Source organism: Aotus nancymaae, unplaced genomic scaffold (assembly GCF_030222135.1).
Source record: "Aotus nancymaae isolate 86718 unplaced genomic scaffold, 86718_ANA_hifiasm-v0.15.2.pri h1tg000210l, whole genome shotgun sequence".
In the NCBI taxonomy this organism is placed as follows: Eukaryota; Metazoa; Chordata; class Mammalia; order Primates; family Aotidae; genus Aotus; species Aotus nancymaae.
Genome location: NW_026988625.1, coordinates 728,921 through 741,385, shown reverse-complemented (window position 1 = coordinate 741,385; position 12,465 = coordinate 728,921). Strand labels below are relative to the sequence as shown.

The following is a 12,465-nucleotide window of genomic DNA, read 5'->3' as shown; positions in this document are numbered from 1 at the left end:
AGGGGAAGTTGTGGGGATGGGACCCATGCTCACCTGCCAGGTGGTGGCAGTGCTGGGGGAGGTGAAGCAGCCTGGAGATTGAGGGGACCGGGCTGTCTTCTACACAGGCACCCGGGGAGGGGGTTGAGGACTTGGTGGGGTGGTTGAAAAAGAGAAAGGGGCACCCCAGTCTGCACTCTGTCCCATTTAGTGTCAGAAGCTGCCTGGTTTTGATTCGTGTGTTTTTGTCTTTAGAAGTGTGCTATCTGTACCATATGGACATGGGCCTGATTCACATTCTCTTAAAATAATTTTACAGGCTTATTTTAGGAGAGAAATGTCTGGATTCCAGAAAATTGTTTTTGCTCTAAAAACATACCCCACATTAATGTCTATTTGTGGGGATGGATGGCAGTCGCCCTTCAAACTTGGGAACACACAGTGTCCAATAGTGGAGATGATTGGCCAGGTGAATTGCCCAGCATTTTCCTTTCAGTTACTTCAGGGCGGTTCCTAATCTGCCAATAGGTCTTAAAAAAGCCCATTTACTTTGGTTGTTTCCAGACGTGGCCATGGTTTCCCGAGTGCAGCAGTGGATCTGTCATTTAAAGCTGAGTTAACGCGATAGTGACCACAAATCCAGCCCTGGCCACTACTGCCAGGACCCCTTTGAGGGCTGGTGACAAGGGTCACCATCAGGACTGAGACCACATGAAGCGCATGGGAGGCATCTGTGCAGTGACCAGACTTGGGGCAGGAAACAGGGACAGGGACCTAGACGGCTGGGGCCCTGGACAGCAGGCTCTTCCGGTAAGGATGCCTTGGGGGCGGGGCTGTACAATGAAGGTCTCCAAATAAGGCTCATTAAAAGTGTGCTTGGGAAACAGCAAGTCTGCTTTGGTTGGCAAGGAAGCTTTCTGTAATAGTGGTGCCCTCAGTGTTACTCTGCAGGGCCCTGGGCACTCTAGTCCAGGAAGAGTTAGTGGTGTCCTCTGCATCCCACTGGGGATGTGTGACACCCAGAGAAACCACCAGGCAGAGGCGAAAGCTGAGATCTGAGCTTGTCGCTGCATCTGCCTCGTAGCTGGGAGGCTCAGCCAGTGGCACTTGCTGTGGGGACAGCCCAGATGCAGGAAGGGGCCAGCAGGGAGGTCAGCAGGCTGGGCTATGGCTGCCAGGGGTGGTGTCTGTACTGAGAGCTACAGGCTTTGAGTGAATAGAGAACAGTTACAGCATGGAGGACCCTGATGGGGGCACACCACTTCCTCCTGCCCGGAACCCTGGTGGTCAGAGGGTCCCCTCCCTCCCAGGGACTGCACTGTCCTCCCCTGATGCTCTTCCCTCTCAGGTCAGGTGGGACCGAGTAGCGGAGAGCACCTGTGCCCTGGAGTGAACACCTGCCTGTGGGACTGTGGTGGCCACCAGTGGGCAGGGATGACAGTTTCTCAGGATGCTGTGAGAATTTGCAGAGCCTAAGGTGGGAGTGCATGAACTCCTGGGCTCAAGCAATCCTCCTGCCCTGGCCTCCAAAAGTTCCCTTGTCACACTGGGGGACTGAGACCTGAGAACCTTGCACATGAATGGATGAGACTCCTTCCTGGAACCTTTTGGGACTAGCTTGGGGCCACAGCAAGCTGCGGCTGGTCCTTCCTGGACAGCATTGGCAGGGCCCTGGCTTGTGCACTGCCCTTCGGGGACCATGGTCCTAGACCCTGGGGACATACAGGTCTGGGTGGGGTGAACCTGCAACTGCCCCCACCAAGAGGCTCCTTGGTGCCCATGGGTCCATGTTTTTAACAAGCTCACCAGTGTTTAGTGGCCACTTCTCATATCAAGTACTGATGTTTTTTTTTTTTTTTGGACAGGATCTCGCTCTGTTGCCCAGGCTGGAGTGCAGGGACACCAGCACAGCTGACTGTAGCATCGACCTCCCAGGCTTAAGCAATCCTCCGGTTTCAGCCTCTGGAGTAGATGGGACCACAGGCATGTGCCACCATGCCTGGCTAATTTTTTTTTTTTTTTTTTTTTTTTTTAGTTTTTTTGGTAGAGACAGGGTCTCACTACCTTCCCTGGGCTGGTCTCAAACTCCTGGGCTCAAGCGATCCTCCTGCCCTGGCCTCCAAAAGTTCTGGGGTGACAGACATGAGCCGCTGCACTGGGGCACAGTAGTGGTGTTTCAACCCCCATTTACTTTTGCTGTCTCCATGTGAGGATTCACCTGATACCTATTCATCCCCTAGATATTTAAGTGCCTTTCAGGGACCAGGACACTGGTCAGTGATTTTTTTTTTCCTGCCATCTAGGTTTAATAAAGCCACCCAGGTGACTTTAAAATTTTATCATTTTAGGGCCGGGTGCAGTGGCTCACGCCTGTAATCCCAACACTTTGGGAGGCTGAGGCAGGTGGATCACTTGAGATCAGGAGTTCGAGACCAGCCTGACCAACATAGTGAAACCCCGTCTCTACTAAAAAAAAATACAAAATTAGCCAAGCATGATGGCGCATGCCTGTAATGCCAGCTACTTGGGAGGCTGAGGCAGCAGAATCACTTGAACCCAGGAGGCAGAAGTTGCAGTGAGCCAAGATCGCACCATTGTGCTCCAGCCTGGGCAACAAGAACAAAACTCCATCTCAAAAATAAAAAGTAAAATAAAATTTTAGGCTGGGCGCGATGGCTCACGCCTGTAATCTCAGCACTTTGGGAGGCCGAGGCGGGTGGATCACGAGGTCGAGATCAAGACCATCCTGGTCAACATGGTGAAACCCCGTCTCTACTAAAAATACAAAAAATTAGCTGGGCATGGTGGTGTGTGCCTGTAATCCCAGCTACTCAGGAGACTGAGGCAGGAGAATTGCCTGAACCCAGGAGGCGGAGGTTGCGGTGAGCCGAGATCGCACCATTGCACTCCAGCCTGGGTAACAAGAGCTAAACTCCGTCTCAAAAAAAATAAATAAATAAAATTTTAATTTCTTAAGCTGGTCATGGTGGTTCACACCTCTAATCCCAGCACTTTGAGAGGCCAAGGTGGGTAGATCGCTCGAGCCAAGGAGTTTGAGACCAGTCTGGGCAACATAGTGAAACCTGCCTCTACAAAAAATACAGAAATTAACCAGGCATGATGGCACACTCATGTCATCCCAGCTACTCAGGAGGCTGAGGCATGAGAATTGCTTGAATCCCAGAGGCGGAGGTTGCAGTGAGTGTAGATCATGCCACTGCACTCCAGCCTGGGTGACAGAGTAAGACCCTTTCTCAAAGCAGTAAAAAAAAATTATTTTGTTAATGAACTGTTCTTTTTTTTCTTTTTTTCCCTTTGACAAAGTCTTATTCTGTCACCCAGGCTGGAATGCAGTGGTGAGATTGTGGCTCACTGCACCTCTGTCTCCTGGGTTCAAGCAGTTCTCCTGCCTCAGCTTCCTGAGTAGCTGGGATTACAGGGACCTGTCACCATGCCAGGCTAATTTTTGTATTTTTGTATTTTCACCATGTTGGCCAGGCTGGTCTCGAACTCATGACTTTGTAATCTGCCTCCCTTGGCCTCCCAAAGTGCTGGGATTATAGGTGTGAGCCACCGTGCCCGGCCTTAATGAACTATTTTATAATTACAAAATACTAGATTACTTAAGCAGAGTGTGATGAGGTTTGAAGGAGGTACACAGAGCATGTGCCAGTGAAATGTTTCTGAGGTTATGAGGAACTGCCTCTGTGCTGTCTCTCGAGTGGGACTCGGGCTATGGAATGGGAGACTCACTTTTCACTCCTTTTGCCATCTCAAGACATATATCGTACTTAAATATAAGAAATGAAGATTAATAAAATGGACATGTGTATACCCATCACCAGCTTAAAAAATAAAATCTGGCTGAGCACGGTGGCTCATGCTTGTGATCCCAGCACTTTGGGAGGTCAAGGCTTTGGATCACCTGAGGTCAGGAGTTCAAGACCAGCCTGGCCAACATGGTAAAACCTGTCTCTACTAAAAATTAAAAATTAGCGGGGCCGGGCGCGGTGGCTCACGCCTATAATCCCAGCACTTTGGGAGGCCGAGGCGGGTGGATCACGAGGTCAAGAGATCGAGACCATCCTGGTCAACATGGTGAAACCCCGTCTCTACTAAAAATACAAAAAATTAGCTGGGCATGGTGGCGTGTGCCTGTAATCCCAGCTACTCAGGAGGCTGAGGCAGGAGAATTGCCTGAACCCAGGAGGCGGAGGTTGCGGTGAGCCGAGATCACACCATTGCACTCCAGCCTGGGTAACAAGAGCGAAACTCCGTCTCCAAAAAAAAAAAAAAAAAATTAACTAGGTGTGGTGGCACACGCCTATAGTCCCAGCTACTCAGGAGACTGAAGCAGGAGAATCACTTGAACCCAGGAGGCGGAGGTTGCATGAGCCGCCACTCTACTCCAGCCTGGGTGACAGAGTGAGACTCCATCTCAAAAACAAAACAAAACAAAAATAAATAATAAAATAAAATCCCAGTCAGGCACAGTGGTTCACGCCTGTAATCCTGCCACTTTGGGGGGCTGAGGTGGGTGGACCGCTTGAGGTCAGGAGTTTGAGACCAGCCTGGCCAACGTGGTGAAACTCAGTCTCTACTAAAAATAGAAAAATTAGCTGGGTGTGGTGGCCTGCACCTGTAGTCTCAGCTACTTGGGAGGCTGAGGCAGAAGAATGGCTTGACTCAGGAGGCAGAGGCTGCAGTGAGCCGAGATCACACCATTGCACTCCAGCCTGGATGACAGAGTGAGACTGTCTCAAAAACATTAATTAAATAAAATCCCTTGCCTGATGCAGCGTGCACCCCTGTAGTCCTAGCTACTCGGGAGGCTGAGGGAGGGGATCGCTTGAACCCAGGAGTTCTGGGCTGTAGTGCACTATGCCGATCGGGCGTGCACACTAAGGCATCAATATGGTGACCTTCTGGGAGCAGGGGACACCAGGTTGCCTAAAAAGGGGTGAGACCAGCCACAGTGGCTCAAGCATATAATTCCAGCACTTTGGGAGGCTGAGGTGGGCACATCACAAGGTCAGGAGATCAAGATCATCCTGGCCAACATGGTGAAACCCCGTTTCTACTAAAAATACAAAAATTAGCCAGGTATGGTGACTGGTGCCTGTAGTCCCAGCTACTTGGGAGGCTGAGGCAGGAGAATTACTTGAACCTGGGAGGCAGCGGTTACAGTGAGCCGTGATAGCACCATTGCACTCCAGCCTGGCGACGGAGTAAGACTCTGTCTCAAAAAAAAGATGATCTGCAGTTAGGCATTCATGGTGTTTAGAAATTCAAAATAAATAAAACTCTTGGCAAATGGCCACTTTTTGAAGTGCTTTCCCTGTAGGTGTATGCTACATTTTCTTTATGGACTAATTCAGCCTTTAAAAAAAGACAGGGTAATTCTGTAATAGGCGACAACATGGATGGACCTTGAAGGCATTATGTGCTCAGTGAAATTAGCCAGGCATGGACAGACACTCATGATTCCAGTTCTATGAGGTATCTAGAGAAGTCAAATTCATAAAATCAGACATTGGGATGGTGGCTGCCAGGGGCTTGGTGGAGGAGGAAATGGCCATTTATTAATCCATAGGCATAAAATTTCAGGTAAGGAAGATGAACAAGCCCTAGAGATCTGATCTCCAACATTGTACCGAGAGTCTTTCGTGTGCTGTCCACTTCAAATGTGTTTAGGACAAACAGCGATTAAAAAGCGTTGGGCCGGGTACAGTGGCTCACGCCTGTAATCCCAACACTTTGGGAGGCCGAGGAAGGCGGATCACTTGAAGTCAGGAGTTTGACACCAGCCTAGCCAACATGGCAAAACGTCTTCTCTACTAAAAATATAAAAATCAGCTGGGCGTGGTGGCATGCGCCTGTTTACCCAACTACTCAACCTCCGCCTCCCAGGTTCAAGCTATTCTCCTGCGTTAGCCTCCCAAGTAGCTGGGATTACAGGCACCCACCACCATACCTGGCTAATTTTTGTATTTTCACTAGAGACAGGGTTTTGCCATGTTGCCCAGGCTGGTCTCGAACTTGTGACCTCAAGTGATCTGCCCACTTCAGCCTCCCAAAGTGTTGGGATTACAGGCATGAGCCACCGTGCCCGGCCGATACTACTTATTTTAAAATGATGAACAAAATGAAGGGCAGTTTCTATAGTTCTCTACTTGAGTCACTTGGAGTAGGGATTCTGAATGCTAGAGACCTGAATACCCAGTTTGTGAAGAACTGGCCTGTCTCTCTCTCAGCTGCTTCACTTCATATTCTTAGTATCTTTGTTAAAGGGCAGTCCAGGGAAAGGAAAAGAGAGAAACAAGTTTATTAAATAAAGTCTCATTTTAATAAAAAGAGAAAAACTTAGATGAAAATATCACAAGAAAGATTCCACATGAGTTCAGTAAGAAGTGAAGTCCGAACACTTCCTTCCACTAATTGGTGGAACGTGTGGATTTGAGTAAGCTCCTGACAGGCTCTCACAATGATGTCCTCATGTGCCGTGTGGGACATGTGCATGGAAGCGATGCCAGGGTTCAGATTCAGGAAGGGCGCAGTAGTTCAGGCAATAAATACGATCTAGTAAAATGTACCGTATTAATGCTAAATGTGAGGTGTTGTCCTTGATTCTAAGAAATCCCAGGGAAAATTTCAGGATTGACACAAGATAACTTAATAGCAGCTGATAGGAAAAAGAGTTTAAGGGTTTAGGGAATCACCCATCGGGAATATCCAGTATAGGCAGACTTTTCCAGAAATTCTTTAACATAATATTGGAGAAAGAAATGGACTTCATTTTAGAAGATGGTGTGTTGTGTGTATGTATGTATATACATGTGTATACCTTTGTACAGAAATTTTCTCCACAAAATTCCTGCTAGATGGTCATCTCTTGAGAAGTGTGATTAACTGTTGAGTTTGTTGATGCAGTGAGACCTGGCTTGGTTTCTCTCTCCTGCAGATGCGCAGTGTCCCAGCAGTATTTCCCTGGAAAACACTCCGGGTGCTGCAGTGCCCTCTATGCTGTCTGTGGCCACCTGCGGGCTGTTTCTGGCTCTTTCATGTTGCATTGACCTGTTTTCCTATCTTGTGCTGGTCCCACTGTTTCTTTTTTCTCTTTACTTTTCTTCCTTTTTTAACAAAAAACAAAAAACGAGGTTTCACCATGTTGGTCAGGCTGGTCTTGAACTCCTGACCTCAGGTGATCCGCCCGCCTTGGCCTCCAAAGTGCTTGGATTATAGGCGTGAGCCACCACGCCCAGCCCCCTTTTTTAAAAATTTATTATTTATTTTTATTTTTATTTTTATTTTTTGAGACGGAGTTTTGCTCTTGTTACCCAGGCTGGAGTGCAATGGCGCGATCTCGGCTCACTGCAACCTCCGCCTCCTGGGTTCAGGCAATTCTCCTGCCTCAGCCTCCCGAGTAGCTGGGATTACAGGCACGCGCCACCATGCCCAGCTAATTTTTGTATTTTTTAGTAGAGACGGGGTTTCACCTTGTTGACCAGGATGGTCTCGATCTCTTGACCTTGTGATCCACCCGCCTCGGCCTCCCAAAGTGCTGGGATTATAGGCGTGAGCCACCGCACCCGGCCTTTTTTTTATAATTTTTTTTTTTCTTAGAGATGGGGTTTCACCGTGTTAGCCAGGATGGTCTCAATCTCCTGACCTCATGATCCACCCACCTCGGCCTCCCAAAGTGCTTGAATTACAGGCATGAGCCACCGTGCCCAGCCTCTCTTTTTTCTTTTTCATTTTCCTTTCCTTTTCTTTTCTTTTTGTGAGACAGGGTCTCACTCATTACCCAGGCTGAGTACAATGGCACAATCTCTGCTCATTGCAGCCTCAACCTCCTGGGCTTAAGCAATCCTCCCACCTCAGCCTCCTGAGTAGCTGGGACCACAGGCACAACATACCACACTTGGCTAATTGAAAAAAAAAAAAAAAAAGTCGAACAACAGGGTCTCGCTGTTGCCCAGGCTGGTCTTGAACTCCTGGGCTCAAGCAATCCTCTTTGGCCTCCCAACGTGCTGAGATGCCAGGTGTGAGCCACTATGTCCAGCCTTTGCCCCACTTCTTGGAAGATATTTTCACTCAGTGTAAAATCTGAGATATCAGTTATTATCTTTCAGAATCATAGTAGTCCCTTTCTCTGCTGCGTTTTGGGTTCTGTTGTTTTACCTGGGAACTTGTTCTGTTGAGCAGGTCATTTTTCCTCCCTCTGGACACTTTAAGACTTTTTCCCCTTTATCTTTGGTGTTGTGCAGTTTCATTATTATTTCTCTAGCTGTGGCTTTATTCTTATTTATCCTGCTTAGGACTGTTGGGCTTTTTAAGTCTGTGGATTAGTAGCTTTCTTTAGTTCTGGAGAATCCTCAATCATCAATTCTTCACAAAGTGCCTCTACGCCATTTTCCTCTTGCCTCTACCTTCTGAAATCCAAATACATGTCCTCTTTCCCCGCTTCAAGTCTCTAAGACTCATATTTTCCATCTTTCACACTTTTTTTATTCAGCATAGTTTGTTCTGACGTGCATTCAGTGTATGTATTCTCTATTCTTATTGCTGTCAAACCCATTGAGCTTAATGCTGTTAATTTCTAGAATTTCTGCTCCTGTTTTTCAGCAAGGTCATTTTTTTTTTCTCGATTGCTATTTGTGACATATAGTTTCAACCTGATCGGTTCCGTCTGTGTATATGAGAGGAGTCTTATGATTTGCCTCAGGTCAGATGCTGAGTCTCTGCTCCTGGCCTTTTCTGTCCTTGCCCAGGGGGCACTGTTTCCATGAATGCGTGGTTTGGACTCGTTACTCATTGCCCTGGAAAAATGACTTGGGGGATTTTTCAGATCTAGGATAAAGATACTTCCTCCAAACTAGGTTTATGCTTCCTTCTGCCAGGTACCTCAGGACACTGTCAGCCTAAAGCCATTTTAAACTAAATCCATCAACTGTGAGTTTTTGGAATCTTCTCATTCGTGTGAATTTGGGTCATAAGTCCTGTGAGGGCTGTCCTGTGATCACTGCTCTGTGGGGTGGGGACCAGCCTTGGACTTCTCATCAGAAGCCTGGGTTGGCTGGATGGGGGCAGATGTTTTCAAGGCAAGAGCGGCTTAGCTCACCCCTCCAGTTTCTTCTTTCCCCAGATGGTGCATGGCGGTTCCTCACTGTCTTGTCAGCTCCTGGATGCCTTTAAGAAAACATCCTTTGATTTTGTCAGCATTTTTGGTACTTCTCAGTGGGAGGGTTGGTCCAAGTATTTGGCTTGTCATAGTTTTACAAAAAGTTGGTTTCTATGAAATCTTAAGTCACCTCTTTTCAAAAAAGGTACCTTTTAGGTTGGGCGCAGTGGCTTATGCCTGTAATCCCAGCACTTTGGGAGGCCGAGGCGGGCAGATCACTTGAGGTCAGGAGTTTGAGACCAGCATGGCCAACATGGTGAAACCCTGTCTCTACTAAAAATACAAAAATCAGTCAGGCGTGGTGGTGCATGCCGGTAGTTCCAGCTACTCGGGAGGCAGGAGAATCACTTGAACCCAGGAGGCAGAGGTTGCAGTGAGTGGAGATGGCGCCACTATACTCCAGCCTGGGCGATGAGCGACTCCGTCTCAAATATATAAATAAATAAATAAAAATTATAAATGTGCCTTTTGGCGGGTACAGTGGCTCATGCCTGTAATCCCAGCACTTGGGGAGGCCAGGGTGGGCGGATCACGAGGTCAGGAGATGGAGACCATCCTGGCCAGCGTTGTGAAACACCATCTCTACTAAAAATACAAAAAAAAATTAGTGGGTGTGGTGGTGTATGCCTGTAATCCCAGCTATGTGGAAGCTGAGGCAGGAGAATGGCTTGAACCGGGAGTTAAAGGCCGCAGTGACTTGAGATCGTGCCACTGTACTCCAGCCTGGTGACAGAGCGAGACTCAATCTCAAAAAAAAAAATACCTTTTATCTTTATTTGAACTATACATAGTAAGCAGCATGTTGATAGATTTTTTTTTTCGTCTAGTTACACTTTCAGAGAACGTGAAACCCATTAATGCACACATGCATACATAATCCACACATGTATGCATATGTGTGTGTGTATGGCACACATACGTATATCGATTTATCCATATACTATAGTTTCCTGAAGTTTACATTACAGGCACAGTCATGTCCACATTCTGGTAATGCTTATAATTTCATGACCCAACCATACAAGGTGCCCACCTGTACAGTCCGGTTGAAGCAAATTAAAGCCACAATGAGATGCTGCTGCCTTGTAACTGCCAGGTGGCAGAAATGTTAAAATTTGACCATATCAAGTTGGTGGGATAAAGGTCAGCAGGGACTCATGTTTGCTGCTGGCAGAATGGCCTTGTCACCAGCACCTGGGAGGGTGCTGCTGCGTGCACAGGCATCTGCTCCTGGGATTGTTCCAATGAAATGCCTGCCTGTGCAGCTCGGGAGAGGCGACAGTGACAGCAGCACCGTTTAGTAGCCAGTTCAGGAGCCGATACACGACCACACCCCATCTGTGGCTCCATGCGGTAGACCTGACAGGACACCAGGTGAAGGGAGCCCAGCCACACATGGGGACAGAGGCAAACTTGGCTGCACGTCAGGAGAGAAGTCTCACAACATCGTTGGTGTAAAGTTCCAAACTCGGAACATGCAGCAGTGTGGCTCAGGGCCGCAGACATGGGCACAGCCATCAGGACAAGCAAAGACCAAGAAACACCAAGTCTGAATTAGGCAGCGTCTCAGGCCAGGGCACCGAGGAAGGGCACCGAAGCCCCATGGTGACCCGGTCGCAGGTCCATCCTGGGTGGCGGCCACAGGGCGTTTGTATCTCCCGTTCACGTGATTACAAACGCGGCATTCTGCCCATGCACATCTTCAGCCCAGTGTGAGAAAGTGACCCTCTAATGCAGCTGTGCCTGTGCAGGTGGGGGACATGGCGAGGCTGTGCTGGATCCAGAAGGACGCTGTCCTGGGTGTCATCCCAGGGAAGGGCACGGGACAGGCTGTTGCTAAAGCAGAGGTCGCATGAGGTTGGGGGGTGGGGGGCTGTGCCTCCCAGGAGGAGCAGGTGCGAGGTGCTAGCGCTTGGCTCTCCCCAGCCCCGTGCTCTTGAACTTGGGGAAACTCTTGCTCTTCTGTTTGGCCTGAAAGAAACTCCTCACATGCCTGACTCTCCTGCAGGCCACCTGTCATCGGCCAAGCTGGGGTGGTGCCACCAGGAAAACTCGGCGCATGCCCCTGGGGCCAATGATGGCAGCGGCTGTCATGGACTTACCTCCTTTTGTTAATGAGAGCTTAGAGATGTAAAAATGACATATTCTTTAAAATAATTGTGGTAAATACATATAACTCTTACTGTCTTAACCATTTCTAATTGTACAATTCAGTGACATTAAATATATTCACATTTTTGTGCAGCCATCACCACCAATCTCCAGCACTCTTCATCTTAAAAACCTGAAACGCTGCACCCATTAAGCGGTAACTCCCCCTGCCCCTGGCAGCTCTTTCCGTCTCTGAATCTCACTGCTCTAAGTACCTCATACAAAATTTGTCCTTTGTGACTGGCTTATTTCACTGAGCATAGTGTCCTCAGGGTTCCTCCATCAGGGTCCCTTCCTTTTAAAGGCTGGATAACATTCCACTGTTTGCAGACGCCACATTTTGATGATGAGAATGCCAGTCTGTGGAAGGACACTCAGTTGCCTCCACCTCGTGGCTGTTGTGAATAGTGCTACTGTGAGCATGGGTGTGCAGACATGGCTTTGAGACCCGTTTTCAGTTCTTGTGGATTTATACCCAGCAGTGGAATTGCTGGAGCTCATGGTAATTCTATGTTTCATATTTTGAGGAATTACCGTACTGTTTCCCATAGTGCCTCCAAGATTTTACATTTTTACCCGCAACGCATGAGGTTCCAATTCCTCTCCATCCTCACCAATGCTTATTTTTTCTCTCTCTCTCTCTCTGCGTGTGCGTGTGTGTGTGTGTGTGTTGACAGTAGCTTGCCTAGAGGATGTGCGGTGGTGTCTCAGTGTGGTCCTTGTCTGCCTCCCTCAGGATCAGTGATGAGGATCTTTTCACATGCTTCTTGGCCATTTGTACATGTTCTTCGGAGAAGTGTTTATATAAGTCCTTGTCCATTTTTAATCAGATTGTTTTGGAGCTTTTTTTGTTGAGTTGTAGGAGTTTCTTAAATATATTCTAATAACTATACAGAATGTAGATTTATAGGTCTTTTGTCCATTTTTTAATCAGATTGTGGGGGTTTTTTTGCTGAGTTGGAGTTTTTTTAAAAATTCTAATAACTAGTATATATATATATATATTATATATATATAATATAGATATATAGGTCCTTTGTCCATTTCCTTTATTTTTATTATATTTTTTTGAGATGGAGTCTCACTCTGTCATCCAGGCTGGAGTGCAGTGGTGTGATCTCGGTTCACTGCAACCTCTGCCTTCTGGGTTCAAG

The 12,465-nt window shown here is 47.7% G+C and overlaps 1 protein-coding gene across 1 annotated transcript in view; it reads left to right on the top strand.

Annotated features, from left to right (window-relative positions):
* The first annotated feature begins 124 nt into the window (after positions 1 to 124).
* The window catches only part of YPEL1 (yippee like 1), a 26,084-nt gene continuing 13,743 nt past the window's right edge, over positions 125 to 12,465 (top strand). Inside the window, exon 1 of the mRNA XM_012466488.3 lies at positions 125 to 789. The gene's annotated coding sequence lies outside the window, so the exon portion shown is untranslated. The remainder of the gene's footprint in view (positions 790 to 12,465) is intronic.